Raw genomic sequence first — 25,516 nt, forward strand, 5'->3', positions numbered from 1 at the left:
TATACATATATGGTATATATATATGATATACATATATATCACATTTATATATATACATATATATATGTACACACACACACACACACACACACACACATATATATATATATATATATATATAATGAGTGTTTCAACATTTGGAAGACATGCTTACGTCAGTGAACCAGGGCTTTCCAAACAATTAAATCATGAGGCTAAGGGGTCAAAAAGCCTGGGCAAATGATGGATTCACTGTGCAAGGTAGTCTACTGGGCTGTGATATGACAGATAATAAGAAATTCATTTAATGCTTTCAGATTTGACAGCGCTGTTAAACTTTAATAAACTACCACTTGTCTAGTTTTCTGTAGTATCAAAGAAGAATACCCATAATTTGCAAATGCTGGTAAAATATTCCTCCCTTTTCCAAGTAAATATCTGTGTAAGGACACACTTTCTTCTTAGAGTTTAACCAAATCAGCATATGGCAACATGGTGAAAGCAGAAGTAGATATGAGAATCCAACACTACTCTCATAGGATAGACATTAAAGAGATTTGCAAAAGGAATCAAGATGCCAATTTTTTGCTGGGCAGTGGAAAAATGGGGACATGCTGGTCAAAGATGAGTAAGTTCTGAGAATCCAATGCACAGCATGGTGGTTGCAGTTAATAGTACCGAATTATATTCTAGAAAGTTGTGAAGAGAGCAGATGAAATGTGTTTGCCACAAAATGAAATGGTAATTATGCATGGTGATGGAGGTGTTAGCTAATGCTGTGGTAGTAACAATTTCCCAATGTATAAGTTCATCAAATCATCATGTTGTACACTTTAACCTCACACAATGTTATACGTCAATTATATCTCAATAAAGGTGGCATATTAAAATATATAAAATATATATTAAAATAAAATATTTAAAGTTATTTTCATAAAGTATTGCTTATATAAATATGCAATAGATTTATTATTTTTAAGTGAATTAATAGATACACATTTTAACTTTCTTAATTTAGTTTCTAATATCATACATTTTTGTAAATATAACCTACCTAAATCGAAGTTCTTTGAAGTCCTCAATCATTTTTTTTAAATTTTTTTATGTTTTTATTTTATTTTATTTTTGAGACAGACAGAGATACAGAGTGCAGGCAGGGGAGGGGCACAGAGAGAGAGGGAGACACAGAATCTTAAGTGGACTCCAGGCTCCAAGCTGTCAGCACAGAGCCCGATGTGGGGCTCGAACTTACGAGCTGTGAGACCATGACCTGAGCTGAAGTTGGACGCCCAAACGACTGAGCCACCCAGGTGCCCCATCCTCAATCATTTTTTAAAGAATATAAAGAGTTCCTCAGACCAAAAAATTGAGGCTTAAAGTAATAAAAGCTTGTTTAAAGACGTATCATTGAGAGAATCAGAGGAAAAGACGGTTAACAGAGGTTTTATTGAAACAACACCAACAGAAAGTATCTGTAAAAATAAAAGCAGAAAAAAATATAATCAAAGATTATTTTCTTGGGGCTCAGTCAGTTGGTTGAGCATCTGTCTAACTCTTGATTTAGGCTCAGGTCATGAACTCAGGGTTCATGGGATGTGGAGCCCGGAGCCTGTTGGGATTCTCTCCTTCTCTCTGCCCCTCCCCCACTCAAGCTCCTGCTGCCATGCTCTCTCTCTCAAAATAAATAAATAAACATTTTAAAAAAGATTATTTTCCCAATACTTTCAATTGTTGATTTTCAGAAAATTGATTCTGTACGTTTCTGCTTTGACTTATCTAAACACTATTATTTTCCTCATTAGCTCCCTCTATATAACCAGTAACAAAGCCAACACAGAACTGGTCTGGCTGCAGCTGGTGACACAAGGACTCTATTGCAATTGGTGCCCCTTTACCTCATCCTCTGGGAGCCGTTGAGGGAAGAGCCTAATAAGAGTCAGACCGTGGCTTATTTATTTCCAAAACCCGTGGATTCCACACCGCTGCCTCATACACACAGTTCCTGTGAAATCTAGTAAGAGCAAAATCCCATATGCTTTGCGCACTCCAAGTTCCCACCAATTTAAAGGGCAGTAATTTTATTACACGTGGGGTCAGGACACCTGGGTGGACATTCTGGCTTCTCACTCTTGAGTAAAGCAGAGGCAATTCTTGTTTTTAATTGCAACTTCCCAAAAAGTGGGGAGACAGCTGTGGGTATTGGAATGAAATCCCAACTGTGTTAACTTTTGTCTTCAGAAACTTGTAACCAGACCCGCAAGCCTCCACGAATACACACACACTTCAGGTTCTTTACCTGGTGCAGTTACAAGTAGACAGGTAGATGGCTGACACTTCCTGCCCTTTGTCTTTGACAACAGGTGTCTGTATAGCCCTTAGAAAGCACTCCGGCTGCCTTGAGATCTTCCTCTCTCCCTCTCCTTCTACAAACTCAGTGTCTACTTGCTGACATGTTACAGTGAAGTTTATTCAATTCACATGAGTAGTTCCTGCTGTTTCTGGACAGTTCCCACTACTAACCTCTGCCTAGCAGACATCTCTCAGGTAATGCTTGAGTCCTGAGCACCAGACAGAGTCAGTTGAGTGGACAGAGCCAAATGTGGCAGATTCCTTAGGTCCCCCAGAAGCCCAGCTGGGTGGCAGGAACACCTGGAAGCCCCGTCAGAGGGTTCAGTTCTCACGGGAAAGAGTGCTTGGCTGGGGCATCGGGGTGAGTGTGTGTGTGTGTGTGTGTGTGTGTGTGTGTGTGAGAGAGAGAGAGAGAGAGAGAGAGGCTGAGAACAGAAACAAAAGCACAAACACAGCATAGGGAGGAAGGAGTCATGCATGATCCTTATGGGGCCATGGGAAGATTTAACTGGAAGAGTGACAAGTGACATCATTAATACCACTTCTTCAATTTCCTTCTTAATGTATTGTTATTAGTTATTGTTTTATTTTACTTCCAAAAAGTATGAGTTAAAATGTTAGCAAATGATCTTAAAAAGTGAAAACTCTGGCTCTGTTAAGGGTCCCCTGCCCTTGTCCATTTGTGGGGAGGTAGAAGGGAAGACGTGGTGGGGAGGGTTCTGCATCCTGGTGGATCTGGGCTCCTCACAGCATGGGGCTCAGAGGGAGGCCCTGAGATGCTCCAGAGACTAGCCAGAGGTGCCTCCCAGGTCAGCAGCCTGTGGCTGGGGCACAGCGCCCTCTAAGGAACTGTAGAGTTAAGCCCCGAGGTGAAGAGCCACCTAAGTGGGGTGCGTCCAGGAGGCTGCAGCTCCCACGATGGGCCAGACTGAGAACCCCCATCTCTGCATGCCACCATGATCACCCACACCCTCCACCACTGTGGGGTCACCCTGGGCTTGGAGATGGATACCCCTCCACCATCCAGTCCTTCCCCCAGCTCTCCTCCCAGTGTCACAGCACCCGCCCCAGGGCGGCCAGGGCTCACAGGCATAATACCTGTATTCTCCAAAGGCTTCATTATTCACAGCATTTATCTTGTAATTAACAATAATCTGTCCATCAAATTATCAATAATGTTAATAAAATATAAATAATAGAATAAAGAATCTTAATACCAAAATGATGCATGTCCATTAATGTTTGAATACAAAGTAACACATTTGGTTTCCTATCAAACACTCGAAAATCAAATTTTAGGTAAACTAGATGTTCTGGAAAATTAATAAACATAAGCAGTATGTTCACTATATCCAGCCCCCTTCTTTCATGCATCTGCAGAAGATTTCTAAAAGGAGAAAAATTCACCACCCTGCACACCCGAGATTAAAATAAATTGGCAGGGCAGGTGGCCGTCTTTAACCTTCTCCTCCCGATGGGCCCAATGTCACTGCTGAAGGCATCTTTATGGAGACCACAAGCCAGCACTATGGGCCAGGAGTCCACACAAGTGATGATCCACTATTCTGGAAACATCTAACATCAACCACTTTACCACGCTTTCACAACGTGGGCACAGTCTGTCAGCAGCACCCTGACTCTGGTGAGGTCGGTCATGAAAGTCACTTCTCCAGACTGACTTAGCAGCCAACATGCAGTCTACCTGCAGGCCACCTCTCAGCGTTTGCTGGACTCAGTGTGCTAAAACCGGTGAGCGAGAGCAAAGGTCTGATACTCTTTTGTATTTGCCACGTGTAAATTCCCTGAAATATCTATCCAGGCAAGGGTGGGGATGTTGGATGCGCTTGGGCTCCGAGTGACTAAGGTCGAGGGGAGTCCACATCCTGAGGGGTGCAGGGTGGTCCCTGTTCCGTCGCTGCGCTGACCTTCTCCTGTTTGAGACAGGTGTGTGCAGATGAGTAGTTTCCTTTCGTAGATGGGAGGGGAGCGGGTAGTGAGCCCTGATCATCTCATCTCAGTCCTATTCGTATACGTGAGTCTATGCAAGAATCCAAGACTACCATGGATTAATCAAAATACTTTATTTCAGAAATGTGCATTACACAACTTGCAGTGAAATCGTGTCATAAACTCAAATTTACTCTAATGATTCACAAACCTTCTGACTTATTCTGAGAATCTACAGGCAAGTATCAGGTGTAAAATAAGTTATGTATACATCGGATCTGAAGTGTTCTGCAAACGTGCCTCCTGGATGCGTATGCAGAGCTATAGTAGATCTGACAGGGCAGAGGGTGGCGTCTGCTCGGTTCCCTTCCTGTCCTCGTAGTGAGGGGACTGCTGTGAAGCCGGCAGGTTGGCTGTTGGGCAGGTCCTGCGAATTTGCTGCAGGGGTTATCAGCACTCAGCTGATGGGTGCTCCCCGTACAGCCTTCTGAGATGGAAGGTGAGGTCCCCCAGTGGAGGTCGAGCGGTGGGAACCTCCAGCTGCAGAGGGGAGCAGATTTGGAGGAACGTGTATTTGGGCTCTAAATATCCAAAGTAATGAATGATGAGGGAGCGTGGGGCAGGCTGAGGGCAGAGTACAGACTAACAGCACCACCCCCAGGTGGGATCTGTGTGATCTTCCTCGGACACTCCTGTCCCCTCAAGAACAGGGGAAAGGGGTTTCGGTGCTTGCCATGGTGATGTGGGAAACTAAGGCAAATGAAAAATTAACCTCCCTACTGCCTACAGCCCAGTGACAAGTCCTTGGAACAGGCAAAGTGACCTCCCTCTGGGACCTCAGCTGTCTTGATGATGACACTTTGCTGGGGGCAAAAAGGAATCTTGGCTTAACATTATCCTGACTCCCTCCCCCCCACCCAGGATCCTGAAAGCCTACTTCAACATACAAGAATTCCTTTGGAAATAACCTTCATCTCAATTCCCCCAAGATATGTGCTGCAATCATTCTCCAGGCTTATGGCCCCTGATAGACAGCTGAAGGGTCTCGTGACTGAGGCTTTACTAATAAACGGTGTCTCCCTAGCAACAGCTAGCCCCTCAAGGTCCTGGAAACCTTGCTTCCAAAATTCCTTAGAGACTTACAATATCCCTGACCCCCTCCCAACCTGAGGGGATGTAACGAGTTTCCCATCACAAGCCCAGTACAGCTCTTTCTGCCCACAGGTCCTGTCCCCGGGCTTTAATAAAGTCACCTTTTTGCACCAAAGATGTCTTCGAGAATTCTTTCTTGGCTGTCGGCTCTGAACCACCCCACCATCACCCCCAAACTTCATCAATGAACCCACGTGCTTATAAGTTATAGGTAAACGTATGAAGAATCACCTTAGCTATTGATGTCCTTCAGCATATTTTTGTTAGTATGTCCACTGGCCCAGTTCATCTGACTTCCCAGTTTAATTATCTCCATAGACTCTTAATCCAGCAGCTTTATATGGGTTTGTTACCTGGACACACAAAATAGTCCTGGTATCCAGTATGAACTGTGCATTTTTTATAAAACATTAAGTGTTTTAAATAGATTGTATTACATACTTCTCACTCCAGACTTTGATTGTTTTCATCCTGTTATCTTGTTTTTAAATTAGCCATGACATGAACGCACTGAAGGGCACACACTACATGCACCCTTGATGTACATCAACCGTCTGTTCTGTATTGCAGCTGTTGTGGTTTGAAGTGTTGGGGCTCAGAACCAGTGGCCAAGAACGAATTCTTGAGATGCTTTCAGTGCAAAAAGGTTGTTTTATGAAAGCACGGGGACAGGACCCGTGGGCAGAAAGAGCTGCTCTGGAGTTATGAGGAGTCACTGATTAAATAAGATTTTCTATCCTATGGAAGGGAAGGTGATGTTAGGGCTCCAGGAAATTGAATCTGGAGGTTTCTGGAGATGGCCTTTTTTCTTGTAAATCCTTAAGACAGTTGTCAACGATGGAGGCTAATGTCCTGCATGACTGTGATCCCTATAGGTTAACTATTTGTTTGTCCCTTTCCTTTGTTCTTGTGCCTGAGGAATGTCACACATACCCACCCAGGGGTGGGGGGCGTGGGGTGTTAGCTTGTGCTTGGCTCTCAGCTTGCCTTTGATTCCCTCATTACAGCCACTTGCCCTATGAGGGTGGGGCCCTTCCAAGAGCACCTTGTCCTGCTACCCAGGGCAGGGTCACCACTGCTCTGGTGTCTGCACTGTGGGTGAGTTTTGCCTGTTCCCAGTTCCAGATAAGCAGAGTCCTGCAGGAGGTGCTCTGTCATGTAGGGCGGCTCTCCGTGGCCATGGGACGCGTGGCATTAATGTGTCTAATTCGTTACTGCCCGCTGCTATGGGCATTGTGCTATCTGCATATACAACGCCTTATTGATTCTTGAGGGTCTGTTGGGTTCTGTCCATTTCTCAGCCACTCTGTGTAGAGCTGCCACGGACACTCAGCATGTCGCATGGTGAACACACTCACTTCCTTCAGGCAGATCCTCAAGAGAGGGTTTGCTGGGTCATCCCACAGGTGCATTTGCTCTTTAGGAGATTTTGCCTGATTCCCAGCACGGGAACAGGTCTACGTTCCTACAGACCATGTGGGAGTTCCTGCTGTCCTGCTTCGGCCAACACTTGATACTGGAAAGGTCGCCCTTCTGGCAGGGGTAGCAGGACACCTCACCCAGCTCCCTGATGGCTGGGTTTGTTGTGAAGCTCCATGTGCCTTTGCCCATCGCTTTTGTGACATGCCTGTTAAAGGCTTTTTTTTTCCTTTTTAAATTGAACTGTTTATCTTTTCATATTAACTTTTAGACACTCTATTCTTAAGAGGTTTTCTTTTCTTTCAGACGCATGTATTGCAAGTAAGTGCAAGCTCATGGCTTGCTTTGCAATTCCTTAAATTGTATTATTTGCTGAACAGGAGTTATGTGTTTTAATAAAACAGTTTATCGCTTTTATATACAATCCTTTCCGTATCTTTTAAAAATAACAGCCTACCCCAAATTCATGAAACACACTCTGAGAACATGTACAATTTTTTCATGTGCTTTATAGTTTTAACTTTTACATTTAAGTCAGTGATCCTTCTTTTTTTTTTTAATTTTTTTAACGTTTATTTGTTATTGAAAGACAGAGAGAGACAGAGTGTGAGCAGGGGAGGGGCAGAGAGAGAGGGAGACACAGAATCTGAAGCAGGCTCTAGGCTCTGAGCTGTCAGCACAGAGCCCGACGCGGGGCTCAAACTCACAAACCGCGAGCTCATGACCTGAGCCGAAGTTGGACGCTTAACCGACTGACCCACCCAGGCACCCCAGGTCAGTGATCTTTCTTGAGTTGATTTTTGTGTGCAGCTATAAGGTAGAGTACCAAATTTCCAATCTTCTATTTTGGTATTGTTTTCCCCAAAATGGATTTCTAGTTGGCCCAGCACAATTTATTCAACATGAATATTTCCCACAGAATGGAGGAAATGCCCAGCAGAAGGCAGGTCTGCTTCTGGCTCTCTGTCGCTTTTTGCTGGTCTATTTGTCTTGTGTCACACAAAGTCCACAAATGCTGTGCTTGCTGGACCTAGAAACTGAGTCTTGAGACCATGCAGGTGAGCTCTCCAACTGTATTCTTACAGAGATCTCGGATATCCTAGGTCATCTGAATTTCCATGTAATTTCGTTTTTTTAATGTTTATTTATTTTTGAGAGAGAGATAAAGAGCATGTGCGAGAGCGGGGGAGGGGCAGTGAGACAGGGGACACGTGATCCGAAGCGGGCTCTGCGCTGACAGCAGAGAGCCTGACTTGGGGCTCAAACTCACAGACCTTGAAATCATGACCTGTCTGCCTAATGGACTGAACCACCCAGGCGTCCCTCCATGTAAATTCTGACATCAAGTTGGTCATGTCCATCAGAATTCATTGCAAGATTTTATTTGAATTTGTAGTGTAGACCTATTTGAGGAAAATAGACACCTTAACAAATCTGAGTCTTCCAACCCATCCACATGGCATCTCTCCCTTCATTTGGGATCTCTTAAAATCCCTTCCAAACGGTTGTCAGCATCGAAGTCTTGCACATACTTTTTTCCACACATATTCCCAGGAATTCACGTTTTTGATGCTACTACAAATATATCTGCAATTGTATTTCCCACTTCCTTGTTGCTAGACATTAGAAGTGTAATTTATATTTATAGTTTAATTATACATTAGAAATATGATTTATATTTATATTGGCTGAGCCCAATGACTTCACTAAATAGATTTATCAAATCTAGTACTTTGTAGAGCCTCTCAACCTTTCTAAATGCACAGCAAAGATATCTGCAAATACTGACTTTATGAGAGTAATTTGTTTCTTCTGTTTCCTCTGTGTTCCTTATACACTTTGAGGAACCTCCCCCATACCCAGTGAGGTCATTTTAATAGTGAAAGTGCCAGTCTGCTTTGCTTCTGAATCTGGGGAAGAACCTTAATCAGATGGAAGACACTTTCTTCCATACACAGATGTGTGAGAGTATTTAGCACCAATAGGTGTTAAGTTTTATTAAACAATGTGCATCTGTTGAGAATGATAGTATATGATTTTTTTCTTTTAATCTGAGAAGATGTGAATTACCCTGATTAATATAAAGGTTAAACCTACTTTGCATTCCTGGATCAAAAATCACCTTTTCCAGACTTAATTTGCTAAAATATGCCTTAGGGTTTTGCATCTGGATTCATTGAAGACTGCTTTCTTTCTATTTCTTCTTTCTTGTAACATCTGTGCCAGGTTTTTGGTAGCTAAATGAGTTGGAAAGTATTCTTTTGAAAACCTTTTCTCTGAAAATGTTTATTTATAGTTGGTATTATTTCTTTACTAAATGTGTGGAAAAGCCAACTGAGAAAACAAGTGAGGGCTCAGTTTCCTTAGTGAGAAGTACTGAATTATAGATGCAAAGTCTTGAACACGTATACTGCTACTCGGGTTTCCATTTCTTTTGCCAGTTTTTGGGTATCTTCAGAAAATTTAATTTACTTAAGTTATCAAAATGTATTGATACAAAATTGTCCATGGGGTGCCTGGGTGGCTCAGTCAGTTAAGCATCTGACTTCAGCTCAGGTCATGACCTCACGGTTTATGGGTTCAAGCCCCACATCAGGCTCTGTGCTGACAGCTCGGAGCCTGGAGCCTGCTTCCGATTCCGTGTCTCCTTCTCTCTCTGCCCCTCCCCTGCCCAGGTTCTGTCTCTCTCTGTCTCTCTAAAATGAATAAACGTTAAAAAAATTTTCTTTAAAATTGTCCACGACATGCCTTTATTTTCTATGTGATGACTATAAAGTCTGTAGTGATAATCAGCATATTTTCTATTCCTGACATTCTATTTTGTATTTTCATTCTTTCTTTCCTTTTTTCATTACTCCTGAATCTTGTTAAGAGTTTGTCATGTTATCGGGCTCCTGCGTGGCTCAGTTGGTTAGGCCTCGGACCTCGTCATGATCTCATGGCTTGTGAGTTTGAGTCCCGTGTGGGGCTCTGTGCTGACAGCTGGGAACCTGGAGCCTGCTTCGGATTCTGTGCCTCCCTCTCTCTGTCCCTTGCCCACTCATGCCCTGTCTCTCTCTCTCTTTCTCAAATTATAAAAAAAAAATATTAAAAAAAAGAGTTTACCATGTTACTAATTTTTTTAAACATCCATATTTGGTTTGCTGGATTTGTTTAATTCCACTTGTGTTTTGCATTTTATTGAATTTTTCTCATAATTTATGTTGTCCTTTGTCTTTGTTTGGGCTAAATTCTCTTTTTTCTGCCTTCTTGAAATGACTGCTTAGAACCAAAGTGCAGTGTCTCCTTTCGGACACGGCACCTGAGCCCTGCTGTGAGCCCGGAGCCTTGGGTCTGGCTCTGGCTGCATTGCCTCCCCTGCTGAGTGTATCTGTGTCCCTTGTGCTCTCGTCTCTAATGTGCGTACGGTGCAGAAGGTCTTGTGTAACTGTCAGACATTGGGGGACTTTATAGTTGTTTTCAGTTATTGGTGGCTATTTCACTTTTGCTTTTTTCTGAACAAACACTTTGTATGATTTCACACTTTTGTGTTTTGTTGGGACTTGCATTTTGAATCATATGACAGTCTCTTGAGAAATATTACATGTACATCTGAAAAGAATGTGCATTCTGCAGGTTAGGGCTAGAGTGTCCTAACATGTCTGAATTTCTTATATTTATCTGTGTTAAAAAATCCCAAGCCAAGGAGCTTAAAATGGCCATTTTTTCAGGGTGCGCTCCATGGGGTGGGCTGGCTTTGCCTTTCAGTTATACGTTAATTTATTGTTTACTTGCTACACTGGAAATTCAGTACGCATCCTTGACTAATTAATGTCTACCTTACATAAGTAGTTTACCATTTCCAGAAAAATGCAAGAATCCTAAAATGGTTTAATTTCTTTTACCTTCTGTATGATTATTTTGTTTTTGCTTCCTCTAGGGAAAGAGCCTGAAGTGTAAGGACCCTCAGGTGATAAACCTACTTTTTATGGAGGCAGATTGTCGAGGATTGTCACCCGCTCGGGTGGGAGGTGCCTCAGACCAGTTTTCCATTCTGGATGAGGACCTTGCTGGGTGAGGCCCTGCCTGGGGTCTGGCAGCCCTGGGGTCTGGGGTCTGTGCTCTGTGCTCCGATGGTGGAGAGCAGTTACCTGCACACACTTCCTTTCCCAGATAAGCACAGGCTTGTCACTCATGCCCTGTCATCACTTAGGGAGAACTTCCAGTGCTCAGACACATCTCAGTGTTGCTGTTCAGTTGGAAACAAGCTTTGAGTTAGTTACTTGTGGGTCTGGAAGTTCTGGCCACGTCTGCATCTCCCTGGACAATTATTTCATAAACAGTGGGATGGAGAGGGTTCACAGATCACACTCTAGAGACAGCAGGACATTCCTGGCCACTTTCATCACTAAAAACCAGCACCTAAATATACACTTCAGTTTCACCAGACAACTAGGCTCTATCCTGGAAATGGGGAGAAAATGCCAGTTCCTGTAGCAACTGCTTGGAAATAGTAGGTGAAAACTGTTTGATTACCAGGCAGTTTCTGTGGAAAGATGTGGCTGAAAGGCTCCATAACGAGACCCCCTTACCTTCTGGGAAGTGCATGGGGAGAGCGCCTGGCCCTCCTTGATAACAAGCAAAGTTTATGAAAAGGAAAATATTAGAACCCTCAGTTCAGTCACCAAAATGTTCTAATAACAAGGAGAAATAAGAAGGCACAGACGAGGAATCATCTGCCAGTCTGGAGTCTGAGCTCAACAAAAAGCTGTTTTTGTGCCGCCATGTGCAACAGCTGGATGTCACCCAACAATCACCTGTTATGTCCCATAGTCCAGGGCCAGCGAGACACTCTGCTGATCCTGAGCACTGTGTGAGCCTGAGGGGCTCCACTCGCTCAAAATCCCAGCCAGTGTGAAATGTCCCCACGCTTGAAGCTTCCATGTCCTTACTGCTTCTACAGTGTTTCATCCCTTTGGGTCTTTCTCTCACAATGGTATTTAGAAAGTACAGAGAACCAGCTCTAATCTCCGAGGGGGCTGATCACTCAGGAAATTACTGCTGGGCCAGTAGCTGTGCCCTTTCCCAGTGGGCCTGGAGCACATCTTCCTATAGCAGCAGCATGGTCACCAGACTCCCAGTGTGTTCTTCTTGTGACTTGTAGACTTTCTGAGCAACTCAAAGGAGCTTTGTGGGCTCTTGCAGTGTTTCCTTGGGGATTTACTGATTATTCAAAGATTGGCGTCAAATGAGATAAAAAATAGAAAAATAAATTTGAAATTTTACTTTTAACTTTTATTTTTTTTCCTGTCTTTTAATAACTTTCAGAGGATTTTTGAAACCTTAGGTAGAAGAAGAGAAAATTGAGCTGATTCGTGGAAAATACATACTATCATACATGACTATGAATTTGAAATAAGTAATTCAAAATAAATGTAAGATAGTAGAGTAAATAGGGCCCTTGGACTTTTTTTCCACCTTAGATATTTCTGATGTCTGGGTTAGGTTTGGGTATCATTTTGTTTATTTTAAAACTTTTTTTTACTGTATTTATTTGGAGAGAGAGAGAGAGAGAGAGCATGAGCAGGGGAGGGACAGAGAGAGGGAGGGAGAGGGAGAGAGAATCCCAGGCAGACTCACATGTGAGAAAAGATGATGTTTGTGTGGAACAGACAGGTGTTGTGGGAAGAAGGTCCTCTGCTGGGCCAGGCGCCCCGCTCTGACACACCTCACAGGCCCATCTCTGCCTCTGGCCCTCTGTGACTCAGTAGGTTCTGTCTGTTCATGGTCTAGACCAGCCCGGCCCTCACATCACTGTGATCAGGATCACCTGCCCATCTCTGCCCTCGGATGTGAGGACAGTTCATGTCACTGTGGCAAGGGCTACCCAGCCCTGCCTGAGGATGCTGAGTTCTCTAGCAGTACTCCCCTAAAGGCCAGCAACCAAATGTATCTGCAAGACATTTCTGGGTGAAAGACCACAGGAGAAACAGGATATTATGTTCTCGTGTCCACAGAAATGACTGATACCATCTGTGGTTAATGTCTACACTTGTCTTCTTTGTTCTGGGTCCATCACCCTCCCAAGTTGAGCCTGATGATGTTGTGCTAGTTTCCTGGGGCTTCTATACCAAATCATCACAAAGTTTGTAGCTTGAAACAACAGAAAACTTGTCCCTTACGTTCTACAGGCCAGAAGCCTAAAATGAGGGCATCCACAGAGCCATGCTCCCTCCAGTTTCTCAGAGTGAGTCTGTCCCTACTCCTCCAGCTGCTGGTGGCTCTGGCATCCCTGGGCTATGGCCACATTTCTCCAGTTTCTGCCTCTATCATCACATGGCCTTCTTCTTTGCGTTTGTATTTCATAAGAACAATTGCCATTGGACTTAGAGCTTACCTGGATAATTCAGAAAGACTTCCTCATTTCAAAACCCTTAATTATATCTGCAAATACCTTTTTTTTCATATAAAGTAGCATTCAAGGGTTCTTAGGGTTAGGATATGAATATATCTTTTTGGGCACCACCATTAGGCCCATGACTGGTAGTATCCAGGTGTTGGCAGGGAGTGAGTATTAACAGGGGAGGGCACTAAGATTAAAAGAAGACCAGGGGCGCCTGGGTGGCGCAGTCGGTTAAGCCTCCGACTTCAGCCAGGTCACGATCTCGCGGTCCGTGAGTTCGAGCCCCGCGTCGGGCTCTGGGCTGATGGCTCAGAGCCTGGAGCCTGTTTCCGATTCTGTGTCTCCCTCTCTCTCTGCCCCTCCCCCTTTCATGCTCTGTCTCTCTCTGTCCCAAAAATAAATAAAAAAACATTGAAAAAAAAAAATTAAAAAAAAAAAAAAAAAAAAAAAAAAAAAAGAAGACCAGAACCCACAGAGAACACAAGAAATATGTGCCTGATGCCTGTCTATAAAAATCAGAAAGAAATGCGTTGATGTTTTTTAAAACTTAGAAGAGATCATCTTTTCCATCTTTGGATAAAGGACTATTCCTTGCTTGGCTCCTCTGTGTTCTCTGCACTTTTCTTCCGAATTAACGGAGTCTTGCTTACTGAGCTACTACATCTTCATGACCAGCATCTCTAATGTCTTTTCCTCTCCTATTTCAAGGTGCTCCTGGTCCCCTCCCACTGAAAAGTCAAAGTGTCTTTCAATTCTATCTCCCTCAAATGTTTGACTCTGTTTCAAATGTTTTTCAGAACTCCAGTCCAACTCCTAACTTCAATCAACCACCTTCCGCACATTCCCCCAGCTCACCTACCCTTGGCTGCTTGGCACCTGCTTCCTGTTCCCACACTGCACATCCTCCTATCTTCCTCAAGTATGCTGTTTGCATGCTCTTATGTCAAATATCCATGTGAAAGGAGACACTTTTCTTAGCAGCTCCTAACATTCTCCTTATACATATTATTGTGTAATAAATACATTAAATCAGGGGAGAAAATTTAATGGCCTATTTGGAAATTAAGCCATGCAGGAAAAACAATATTAATGGATTTAATTTCGAGTCTAGTTAGGAAATAAAGGTTAAACTAACATAACTTTGTAAAATTAAATAGAGGTCAATTCTTTTCCAATTAACATTTCCTTTGTGACTATGATATTGAAGAAATTACTACAAAGTGTTAGATAAACAATAGTGGACAACACAATTCCTATCCTCAAGCAATTAACCTTCTAATGGAGAAAAGAAACATGGTACTCGATAATACTCATGCAAGGCAATATGTGGAAGTTATTAGAATAAGTGAACATTATAAGCCCTGGGACTTCTTCATGGCAATGCTTTTGAGTTTGCAAAACTGAGGGTGGCGTGCTGCCAAGAGAGATTCCCTAGAGGACTGGCCAGAACCCAACATGGCCAGGTGGGCAAGTGCGTAGCATCACAGCTAACCCAACCTCAGCCTTCTAGAGTCACTTTTCATGCTTCTTCTACTCAGCTGTGCCAGTCAGAGTTTTCCAGAAAAACAGGGCCAACAGGATGTGCATATATAAAGATACTCATCATAAGGAACTGGCTCATGTGATTCTGGAGGCTGAGAATTCCAAGATCTGCCATTGGCCAGCTGGAGATCCAGGAGAGCTGATGGTGTAGTTCCAGTCCAAGTCCCAGCCTGAAGGCTGGAGAAAACTGATGTTCCAACCTGAAGACAGGCAGATAGAGTGAATTCTCCCTTCCTCAGCCTTTTTTTTTTCTATTCAGGACCTCAACAGCCTGGTTGGGGCTCACCACAAAGGGCAATCTGCTCTATTCAGTCTACCAACTCAAATGTTAATCTCATCCAGAAGCACATTCATAGACACATCCAGAAATAATGTTTAACAAAATATCTGGACACCCCATGATGCAGTCAGATTGACACAAGAAATCAGTCATCACAACTAGAACAGTCCTCAAACACATTTCTCTTGTCCAAATTGCAGTCCTCATCTTCCAAAGAGATTTTAGGACTTGGCTTTTCCACCATGGACCTTGGCCAGCACTCTAAAAAAATTGTCTTTACATTTGGGGGTTTTCTAATCACAGAAGGTGCATACCTGATATATGAAGGTATATGCAAAGTAGGACACAACTGGGGCCTGCCTACTTCATGCCTTTGGCCATGTTTCTAATTTGTAATTGCAGAACATTGGAGTCCAACCATCAGAAATTCCCCTCTTAGCATTTTTTCATTTCCTGAATTTGTATTTTTTCAAGGTTTTCAATTCTTACCATAAGTATAGTTTCTTTTACGTTTGTAAATATATTTATAGTAATTGCTTCCAAGTTCTTATCTGTTAACTCCAATATCTGCATCATGTTATGGTTATTATTCTTTGGCTACTGTTTTTGCTCTTGTAAATGGATCAAATTTCCCTATTTCCTTGCAAATTGTGTACTCTTTTAATTTCATATCAGATGTTCTGGATGGTACAGTGTAGAGATTTTAGATTCTGTGATTTTCCACTGAAGAGTGTCAGTTTTTGTTCTATTATGCAGAAAACTGACTTGAATCAAACTCCAAACGTAGCTCCTTAAAGATGAGCAGAAACTGACAGAAAATGTTATATGTGTAATGCATCTTTAGCCTCCTTGAAGTCACCTTTATTGCAGATCTTGGGCACCTCTGCCACACGTTTGCACTTCATCATCACCCAAGAATTGGGGTTTTTATGCAGATTTTGAAGCTCTTCTCCCCTCCCTCCCAGGATATCTTCTTGACAGTCACCTCATTACTTGTCCTTCTACCCTGTGAGCCAGAACCACAGTCCATTCATCTGGATATTGTGAGAGTCCCTGTGCACATGGCTATGGATGGTGGAAGTCATAAGAGCCCTTGTCTCCCTTCGAGGCCCATTCCCTTCCTAGTTTGCCTGTTTTAGCTCAGTCTTAAATGCCCAAATACAGTGTTCTTAATTATTGTACGTAGGCTGTTTGAGCAAATATAAATTATTCTGCCATTACTGGTATACAAAATCTTAATTTTCATTTTTTTAAGTTTATTTATTTACTTTGAGAGAGAGAGTGAAAGAGGGAGAGGGACAGAGAGGGGGATAGAGAATCCCAAGCAGGCTCCACACTGTCAGCATGGAGCCCAATGTGGAGCTTTATCCCACAAACTGTGAGATCACAACCTGAGCCAAAATCTAGAGTCAGACCCTTAAGCGACTAAGTATCCCAGACACCCCCAAAATCTTAATTTCCAAATAGTTTTTATCCCTCTGCTAAAATTATCCTTCTGTTGACACGCATTTTGCACTTTTTTCATGAATTTTTTTTTTCTAAACTTATTTACACAATATTTTTAAATCCTGGGAACAAAATGGTGTAGACCATTCCCACTAAATATAACCATACACCTGGGAATAATGCAAGAGGCAGCCCAATAAGAATGCTGAAATGCAGAAGAGGAAGGAGAATTGGTTTGAATCCCCAGAATTGGAGCAACAACACCATGCCAGGACATTGTAAGCCCCTCCAATCGACAGAAGAAGCAAATCTGTACCTGGGGTTTTCCAACCCCCAACAGAAAATGGCCAGGTGGGCTCATTCCTCCTCACTGACTTTCTGACAACACCAAGTAAGCCTGAAAGTCAGAGTGTTTCACTCTTGAAACCATTATTACACTATATGTTAACTAACTTGGATTAAAAAAAAAACAGCTATACCATTGGTAATTTTTTTAAAAAGTTCAGTGTTGGGTAAAGATCTATGATTTCCATGAGTCTTGACTATTTATTTACTTATTGACCTTTTATTTTTAAATGTGGTAGTGGTAGAAATGGATTGTTTTTCTCACCCAAACTGTAATGAGTTAGACACTTTTTTGGCAAGGGAACAAGTAGGAAAACAAGATGAGGATTTGTTCTGGGAAGCTCCTTATGCATCCTTTTATAATGTGGGGAAAGCCATGCAGCATACCAGGGAAAATAAAATTACTGTGGAATAGAAGAATTAGACTTAGAATCCAGGGAACAGGTTATGTGGATAGTTGTAAAATACCAAGCAGACACAAAGTTTTGAAAAAGTGCTATTCCCTGTTATTAGTAGATCTGAGAACTTTGGAAGAGAAGTCAGGTCTTATGTTCACTTACAGAGAACCTAGGTATCTCCACTGATGACCCAAAAGCCTGCAGAGGTAGCTGGGAGCTGTGGACAGGTGGATGTTGACTCCAGAACAGGCATACTTCACAGGGAAACAGCAGCAGAAACTGAAGGTTCATGCCAGCATAGCCCATCGGAGGGTCTGTAGTCACTACTAGATGTTGCCGGATGGCAGAGATGACCCCAGCTGGTGGTCGACCCCAAGTGTCTGTGAGGTTTTTGAGCACTTCCATCCGGATGGTATAGTCTCTAATTTGCTGAAAGTAAAGGTGGGTTTTCAGTGAACTTAACCTGAACAATCGCCCTACTCCCTATGTGGCAAAAAATAAAAGGAACATTTCTTCCAAAGCTCTGGAAATGTTGTGGATACGTGTGACCCCAGGTTTGTTGTACAATGAGCAGGGAGATACCTGATTTAATACTACTGACAACAAATCATGTTAAATGCTCACACATGACAGGGTCACCAATACCAGGCACGTGCATGAACTTGATCTTGCGTGGCCAAAGAAGTAAACTATTTAGTAGGCAGTAACTGATGTGCAAGTAGTGACACCCAGGGGTCAGTGGTAAGGGAAAGATTCATGCTGCCCCAAATAAACATCTACTGATAAATCAGTTTCAGAAAGGAGCACCAATTATCTTAGCAGTAGAAATTACTTAGATGACTATTGAAGAATGTGCTGAAAATGGGAAAATGATGAATTTCCACTGGAGAACTGATGAAACCTTGTTAGCATTTGGGAAGGGTTGAGAAACTGGAATTGTCCCATGTAACTCAGTTTCTATGAATTCAAACTCCATCATGAGGATTGTGATATGGAATGGAAAATGTGATCAAGGAACTGTACGCTCTCTTCAGTTAGAGCCAGAAACTCTAAAGAGGGGAAAGGGGGTCTGCCCATGATCCCAGGAAAGGATGAGCCAGGACCTTGCTGGTGTTAATCAGGGGGCAGATGAGCTGCCCCTGGGTCCCTCCAACGCTGGCTTCCCTTTTCAGATACAAAGCACTGATACTGCATTCTTCCATTTACTTCAAATTCTATGCACCAGAAAGTAGACGATGAGCTGGTGGGGACATGGGAGGAAGCTGACTCCCTGGAGGCTGGAAGGCCACAGTGTGCTGATGGGAATTCTCCTTATCTTGACCCCAACCGAACACAGTTATTCTCTTTAGTGAATTTTAACTCAGTAGAGCTGAGAGACATAGAAACAACTATAAATATGCTGGTTGTGTACACATAGGTGTCTGAAATAGCATTATCTAGACTTTTATGTTTGAAATATTTTATAATTTAAAATTTGCATTAAACTGGAAATGTTAGGTGAGTTGGTGGCAGACAAGATCAAAACCCTTCTGATTAATTGAGAAACAAAAATGAAGGAAACACTCACGTACACACATACACACTTATACACATACATATCCATACACACATACACATATAGGCATACACAGCCACACACATACCCAGTGCATATATATGCACATTTATACACACATACACACACACATGCACAAATACACATGCACATGCGCACACATGCACACATACACATACATATATGCACACATACATACACAAACACACAAGTTACACAAATGACCTTCCACAGAAGGAATGCACAGGACATCATGCTGGAGAATCCACCCACCTCAGGAGGTTCCTTCTTTGAATCAACGGACCATGTTGATCATTCACGCCAAGGGGACGTAGAGAGACCACATGCAGGCATTGGGTTGAATATCTGGACCAGCCACCAGCCCAAAAGATCCCCTCAAATGATTGTAGCCAAAGCAGGGTGTTGGCTGACACCCAATTCACCCAGAGGCAGCTGGTAGTAAGATTATGGTCTTAAGCCACTATATTGTAGGGTGGTTCATGAGGAAGTACAAAAGAACCAGAACACCACCTTCCAATCATTTGGGACATTCTTAGTTCAACGTAACTCACAGGTTGTCTAAAACTCCAGGTAATGACATGTAATGATTTTCTTTAATCATGAAGAGAGTAACCATTTTAACTGACTAATTTTTTGTAAGATACACACTAAGTGTATTGGAGAGAATAATTGTGCTCATACATATATATTGTGTGTACACACACACACACACACACACACAATACGTAGTTTCTTTTTTTTAAGTTTATTCATTTATTTTGAGAGAGAGAGAGAGAGAGTGGGAATGGGGGAGGGGCACAGAGAGAGGGAGAGAGAATTCCAAGTAGGCTCCGCAATGCCAGTGCAGAGCCTGATGCAGGGCTATAACTCATGAACCACAAGATCATGAGCTGAGCCAAAATCAAGAGTTAGATGCTTAACCCACTGAGCCACCCAGGTGCCCCACCCTTCTATATATTTTTTAATTTTTTTTAATTCTTGTTTTCTTGCAATTCTGATTTGAAAATTCTTCTAAGCTGTTTAGGGAGGAAGCCATGTCTTTGTTTCCAAATACCCCACAGACAGATATAAAGCAAATCATCTGAAGATCTTCCCACTTCGTCAACTTCAGGTGGGAAGGGGTGATGTGGTGGCACAGGCCAGACTACTGAGTGGGCATCGGTGCAAGTTATGAGCTGAGTTCACCATGCATCCCAGGAGAGCTTATTATATTTGTGTGAAAGTTGGAAGCCATACAGGCTGGGCTTCAAGGCCACAGGACCACCATTTGGACCATGCAGGGGTAACATGAACTGCCCAGCTGGAGACCCACCCTCAAAGGTCTGGAAGTCCTGCAGTCATCACACAGATGTATAGTATTCAATGGATTTGATGGAATGGGAGGGTAAGTGACACTCGAGGAACAGTCTCTGTCAGAATGTCTGTGCATCTCTTTCCTTTGGAGATACGCGGTGTCCAAGTGGGGCCGCGGGGCCACCCCCACGCTGGCTCTTCATGAAGTAACCACACTCCTCAGCCTGATGGGAGGTTTGGAATGAATGCCCATGCTGAAGTGTTCAGTCCATGAATCCACCTAAGAATATCAGACACCTGACCCAGCACCTGACACTTGGGAGTTGAGGTGAAGAAAGCCCTCAAAGTCTTTCAAACTTTTTGAAAGATACTCAAACAACTTTGCATTAAAAAATAGAATCCCGGTCACATAGCATTATAGCTCTTTTATGAAAAAAAGTTCAGTGTAAATATTCATCATTAGTTTAACGCAAGAATTTTAGAACCCTCCATGCATCACCAACCTAGCAAAAATGTATATAAATACATGCATTTAAGAATGTATAAATATACCCATGTATTAGTATGCTTTAAAAAGAAGAGATATACATGAATTGTTGAGGTGATTTTAAATTGTTTCCTTTCCTTCTAATTCTCATCTGAGAGCAATCAAATGATTTTGTTACCACATTATGAAAAGGAATTAAAGCAAAGAAGCATCTGGCTCTTCAGAAAATTTTCCCAATTAGTAACATTTTGGGATGAAGCCTGTGGAGGAACCGAGTAGGTGGGGCTGAGCCCCGTCACTAAGGTCAGGACACCAACCTCGCAATGCTGTTTATCTGTACTCCGGCTCCTCCTCTAGAAAACATGTATTTAAAATTTGTGGTAGCTTAGCTTATTGCCATACTCTAAAAACGCACATAAGGTGCAATCTATCATTTACAAAATACCAGAGTCCGATGCTGCAAATTGGGAGTTGTGAGGGACAGTGAATAGTCGAGGGAAAACAGAACAGCTATACGAAGAAGGTTCGAGGACACGGAGTTACATGCAGGCGGTTCCTGCCACCCAAACAGATTTCCACCTACAAGCTTCCCTCAGGCAAATAGCTTTAGGACACGTTCGAAAGCATGGCTATATGGACATCTTCACTCTATTAGCTGTCCCCCCACCTCCCTCAGTTATCTTCCAAAGTGGTGGAGTCACCCTATAGTCCTGAACACTTAAGAGCATTCTTAATGTTTTAAAATCAGTGTTGTGATTTTATAGACTTTGGATGAGGTAAACTTCCTGGAAATGGCCATTAGAAGTAACTGCTATAAGGAGAATTTCCTGGAACTCCGGATTTTTCCAGGACATCCTAACCAGTCCATGTCATCATAGGACAGTGCCAGGCTGAGCAGGCTGGTCCCCTCAGTCCCCAGACTGACCACATCTGCCCAATCTACTGGTCACAGCAACACCTCCAATAAGAGCGGTCTTCAGCCAAGTCGGCTACCTTGGGTTCCACAAGGGGTTAGGGCAAGCCTGAGCTTGTGATCTAAGTGTTCAGAGGTGGAGGGAGGCAGGCCTCAGATGATTCCAGAATGGGCACCCTAGATCCTTGTGACTCAAAGTGAAGCCCTAGGACCAGTGACAACTGCATTTCCTAGAAACAGAAAAGCATGATCCTGGGGCCCCCAGACCTGCCAATCAGCATCTGTGTTTTATCAAGATCCCAGGCAATTTCTTTGCAGATCACAGCCGAGAAGCATCTGCTGTGTGAGCTTTTCTTTTGTTGGTCTTATTTTGCATTTTCATGCTCACTCCTTTGCCAGTCTGATTTTTGGTAAAAGAGAGCCAAAATGATTTCCTAGAAAAGTTTTAAAAGGACATACAAGATAAAGCCTCAATTTTTACATCAGTGTCAGATTCAACAGACCTAAAACCCCTGACAAATACAGCTGTAACAATTTCTAAAGGCTTTTACTTTGAATTTCTGTTCCCGTCACCTTGTGGGCAGGGGCAGAGAGGGGTGAAGACCATGGATCAGCCTGGCTCTGCAGACATTCCTGGACAGCACAGCCATAGCCACACTTGAGCCTGCCGTCTTGCATATGTGAAGGTACAGTGATGGTTTGTGGTGGGCTTGCACACGAGGATGGAGGTCTGTAGATGCCTGTTTATCCCCACGTGTACAATGCTTCCCTTGCATAAAGTCTATCCATGATGAGGATGAGATCACTAAGCAGGCGAAACGCACGCAATAGGCTGTATAGCTTTATCCCAATGCCCTTTTATAAACATTTGATGTGGCATCCACTCCAGGATGAGAGTGGGCCCGGTGCTGGAAATGTCTTCCTTGTGAGTCTGAGATCTGGTTCTTCCTGAAAGTAAGTACTGAAATATTTTCTGTCCCCATTAAAGACCAAAAAACATAGTATTGGGTGAGTGGTGACAGACATAACAAAAGTGTGGAGGTCCACCTGTCCTGTACGGTAAATACCACCTCTCAGTCCTGGCTGGGGTACGAGATGGATTTCTGGGCTTAGTGACGGTGCACCCTCACCAGCTCAGTGATCAGCTGAACACAGGTCCAGGGGATGTGATTGGTTGGTACCTGCAGAGCTCCCCAATCTACTGCAATGCTGAAAATGGGGTTAGGTTCTAGAAGAGACCCTAGCCAGGGTGCACGGTGGTGGCTACCAATCCTTTCTCCCTGCATGCTGTGCAAAGTGAGCAACCTGTCCTGTGAAGGAGGTTCTCGGTGGTCTCCATTACCCTTCCTTATAGTGAGATGCAGCCTTTATTCTGTTCAAATAGAGACCACCCAGGTGAGAACAAGCAGAAGGGTCAGCCACCATCACTGCACTTGGCAAAGACACAAAGGCAGACAGAGTGGGAGATCTTTGCAGTGGAGAAAATACAGAAAACAGCATCATTACCTTTTCCCTTTTGCTCAGTTCTACAATAATCAAAAGGTGGTTTCAGAATTGCTAAGAGATAATCATGTAAAGCCCCACCTACAAACCTGTTAATAGATATCAGAATTAGTTTGCAGTTCTTTGTACTGAGGAAAATAGTAGTCCTGTGTTCAAAAGTTATTTGGATTCTGCTTCCTCCCCTACTTCAGTGTTTTGTGCTGTTTGAAAAACGCTGCTTTGATTAAGCTCTATTTGTAATCCATCTTAGCCCCTGTTGAAATACTCAGATTGAGCATATAAAACATTAAAATGGTTAGAATCCAAAATTATAGAAAGAAGTGTACCTAAAGGCATACCATTTCCTCCTCTCTGCCTTCATACATTCCTATCCACCCTTTCTAGGTAAACAACCTCATTAGTTCTGTTAATTCTGTGTGTGTGTGTGTGTGTGTGTGTGTGTGTGTGTATGTGTGTGCGTGTGTGTGTGTGTGTGTGTGTGTGTGTACACATTTGCAAAAATAAGCAAATTTTCCTCTATTTCCAATGCTTTCTTATAGAAAAAGATTATATAACCAAGTTTTCTTCTACACTGATTTTTTTTTTTCCTTAAATATGTATCCTGGGGGCGCCTGGGTGGCTCAGTCAGTTGGGCCTCCGACTTCAGCTCAGGTCATGATCTCATGGTTTGTGGGTTCGAACCCCACATCGGGCTCTATGCTGACAGCTCAGAGCCTGGAGCCTGCTTCAGATCCTGTGCCTCCCTCTCTCTCTGCCCCTCCCCTGTTCGTGCTCTGTCTCTGTCTCTCTCAAAAATAAATAAACATTAAAAATTTTTAAAGAAAAAAATATACATATCCTGAAAATTTTTAAATGCTTTTAATTCTTGCCAAATCTAAAAGGTAAGAAATTGTGTCTCATTAATTTAAATATGTATTTCGTTATAAATAAAACTTATATAAAAGATTTAAGAGTAATTTAAATATATGTGTTTTGTGAATGGTCTGCATATGGTTTTTGTCTATCTTTTTCTATTTAGTTTTTGCCTTTTCTTCTCAATTTTTAAAAATGCTTTATATTTTAGGATTTAGCCTTTTATCTGTGATATATGTTGCAAATATTGTATCTGTTTGCCATTTTAGAAAATAGTTGAATTGAATGATAATGAAAATAAAGCCTAAAAGTCCATAGGATGCAACTAAGGCAGTGATTGGAGGAGAATTTATAGCTGAAATAGGTGTATTAGAGAAAGGAGATGACATGATTCCACCTGAACAAGATGGTGAAGGATATAAAATGAAACAAGTGCAATGAAAACAGAAAAATAAATATAAAAGCAGAAATCTAGGATGTGGAAAACAAACATCAAATCAAATCAACATTATACACATTCTTTGAAAAGACTATAATATCAATAAAACTCCTAACAATTCAAATTTAGGGAAGCAGAAATAAAACACAAACTCCACAAGAAATGAAAAAGCAGATGTCACCACAGACCCTAGAGACATTAAAAAGTTATACGTGGATATTATGGGTACATTTCATCAGCAAACTTGACAATTTAAATTAAATGTACAATACGTTGAAAAACAACTTACACAACTTACATGAGAAGAAATAGAAAGTCTGTGTAGTTCTGCATATATTAATGGAATTGAATCACTTATTAAAATGCTTCTCAAAAGGGAAAAATACTTACCAAGATGATTTTACTGATCAGTTATTCTAAACATATGTGAAGGGATACCAGTCTTACAAAAATTCTTCAAGAGCATAAAATTGGAACACTTCCCATACATAAGATCTGTATAACATTGATAGTAAAATATGACCAGACAAAAGCATTATAAGAAAGAAAAACTACAGAAAAATCTTTTCAGTAAATTTAGATGCAGAAATATTGTTTAAAATATTAGCAAATTAAATCCAGTCACATATAAAATGTTACATATTATGACCAAGTGGGGTTTATTCCAAGCATTCAAAATTGACTTAACATTCAAAAAGTAATCTAATTTGGGGCACCTGGATGGCTCAGTAGGTTGGGCATCTGACTCAGGCTCAGGTCATGATCTCACCTTTGTGAGTTCAAGCCCTGTGTCGGGCTCTGTGCTGATAGCTCAGAACCTAGAGCAGCTTTGTATTCTGTGTCTCCCTCTCTCTGCCCCTCCCCCACTCATGCTCTTTCTCTCTCCATCTCTCAAAAATGAATAAATGTTAAAAAAAAATTTTAAGTAATCTAATTTATCCTTCAAATATAAATGAAGCAAATTATCTGAGTATCTTAAAAAGTGCACAAAAATACATTTGATGAAAGTCAATGTCCACAATGATAAAAACCTCTTAACAAAGTAGAAATCAAAATAAACATCAAATCTGATAAAGATTATCTGTAAAAGTTAAATCAAGCATCATACCTAGTTTCTTTTTTTAAAAAGGTTAAAATTGGAAACAAAGCAAGGTTGTTGCTCCTGGAGTTGTTAACCATTACATTAGAAAAGAAAATGAAGTGGCATACAAATT

Source organism: Panthera onca, chromosome C1 (assembly GCF_046562875.1).
Source record: "Panthera onca isolate mPanOnc1 chromosome C1, mPanOnc1 haplotype 2, whole genome shotgun sequence".
Taxonomy (NCBI): Eukaryota; Metazoa; Chordata; class Mammalia; order Carnivora; family Felidae; genus Panthera; species Panthera onca.